Source organism: Cicer arietinum, chromosome 1 (assembly GCF_000331145.2).
Source record: "Cicer arietinum cultivar CDC Frontier isolate Library 1 chromosome 1, Cicar.CDCFrontier_v2.0, whole genome shotgun sequence".
In the NCBI taxonomy this organism is placed as follows: Eukaryota; Viridiplantae; Streptophyta; class Magnoliopsida; order Fabales; family Fabaceae; genus Cicer; species Cicer arietinum.
This window is the reverse complement of record NC_021160.2, coordinates 19788029-19790123: the sequence shown is the minus strand read 5'-3', so window position 1 is coordinate 19790123 and position 2095 is coordinate 19788029. Positions and strand designations below refer to the sequence as shown.

Here is a 2095-nt window from a genome sequence, read left to right as displayed (position 1 = left end):
AATTATATATATATATATATATATATATATATTAATTTTGTTATTTCAACAAAAATGGAAATAATTATTTTTTACAAAAAACTAACCTTTTAAAAATTGACATTTCGAACTTGAATTTCCTAAAATGTTATCGTAATTTAAAATTTTTATTTATCTATTTTTATGAATTATATATATATATATATATATTACTTTTGTTATTTCAATAAAAATTAAAATATTTTTTTAACAAAAAAATTATTTTATAAATGTCCATTTGGATTTATTAAATTTTTTTCATAATTTAAAAGTCTATTTATTTATTTTTTATGTATTTTTATTAATTAAAATAATTAAATTATATATATGGAGCAACGAAAAAAAATTGAAACTTTTTTTTTTTTTTAAAAAGCAGTTGGAAGTCGCCATTTGGGAGTAGCCATTCCAAATGGCGACTTGTAAGGGAAAAAAATTTTTTTAAAAAAAAAAGGGCATTTTGGTGTTTTAATTTGGAAAGAGGGCATTTTAGTGTTTTTTTTTCGGAAAGGAGGCATTGAAAAAAAATTGCCTCAAATTAACATGTAAAAGTTTTTCAAAAATTATATGTAACATCATAATTTTAATTTTGATACAATCATTCTATACTCATTCATATATATATATTTGTTTTTTCAACACTTATAAAACAAACAATAAATATTCATCACCAAATAAATATGTGGGTGCGATTTTGCTTCTATCAGTTACAATTGTCTCTACTAGAAATCTGCGTTTTTCCTGCGGATTTTCCTGCGGATTTAAGTAAATATTCCGCAGAAAAACATATTACCTGCGGATTTTCTGGCGGAACGTTATCCCTACGTAAAACCTTCATGGATAATTGTTACCTGAGGATTTTAGTATCCACAGGTAAAGTACCTGCGGATAAATCCGCAGGAAAATTAAATAAAATCCGCAGCAACATTTAAGAAAACTTTAGGCATTTTCTTACGACTTTGCATGCAGAAATATTTGCAGCACAGTTCCTACAAATATATTTCGTATGAAAATCTGCAGGTATATCCATACGAAATTTTGCACCAACAATGTGTTTCGCATTAAAATCCGCAGGTAATTTCGTATAAAAATAATTTTCAAAAAGGAATCCGCATGCTTAAATTTCCACATTAAACGAATTTGTCTGATTTTTTATTTATATAAAAATTTTAACTAAAAATATATGAAAATATTATTATAAATACATTTTTAAAATATTTAATATTAATCTTCAATTGAAATACTATTGCAATAATCCAAAACAAAATTTATATCATGTTTTCAAATCAAACATGATATAATGTCTATATACAATGTCTTTTCAATTGCCAAACTTCCTAAATATGAACTTCTTTTGGCTCCTTGGTTTGGAACCCCTTGTACTTTACCAAGTCCAGTGCTGTAGAATTTCAAATTGCCTGATTTATTGATTTCAGTTTCTTTAGCATCACCGAGCAACTTCACGCCCTGAAATGGAGATTGTGGTTTACTTCTGCAGGGAGATATGCCTGCAGCAGCAGCTCGTGAACGCCGGAAGGGAGAGAGTCTACCTGGAAGCAACTCGCCCGAAAAACCAAACCTGTTTGATTCAATGCTCCATTTCTTCTTTCCTTCTTGCATCTCAGGTGGTGCAATTACATTGCTTGACTTGTTCTTGTGAATTGCTTCCCAAGTCTGCATCAAAGATTTATATGGCTGTGAGTAAATATGCTGAAAACATGTATTAGATAATAGTTCACTAACTAGTACATGATCTAACTAACTAGTATAACTAACTTTTTACATCTAATAGATCCTCTAGTTAGTTTGTTATTTTCTTTATTCACTAGTTCACAATTATCCTATAAATACTAATGTATCATCATCATTCCTTTTTAATATTCCTATCATTTGATCAATGAAATCACTGAGGTTATTCAGAATAATTCATAACTGTCATACCAATAATAACATGTTCATTGATAAAGATGCTTATTAACAAAAAAAGGATTGAATGGTGCATTGTTTTTAACCTTCTTTACTGCTGGAACTGGACTAAAAGATCTAATATGAGAGCTTTTGTTAGTTTTTCCAACCTCAG

The 2095-nt window shown here is 27.9% G+C and overlaps 1 protein-coding gene and 1 long non-coding RNA gene across 5 annotated transcripts in view; both read right to left on the bottom strand.

The window, feature by feature from the left end:
• LOC140920946 (uncharacterized) overlaps positions 1-2095 on the bottom strand; it is a 95309-nt gene that overhangs the window by 60224 nt on the left and 32990 nt on the right. The window lies entirely within an intron of this gene.
• LOC140919124 (uncharacterized) lies at positions 1208-2095 on the bottom strand. Its single transcript, XR_012161710.1, has 2 exons — positions 2028-2095; positions 1208-1689 (listed from the first exon to the last, which is right to left on the bottom strand). It is a non-coding gene; the product is annotated as an uncharacterized lncRNA (long non-coding RNA).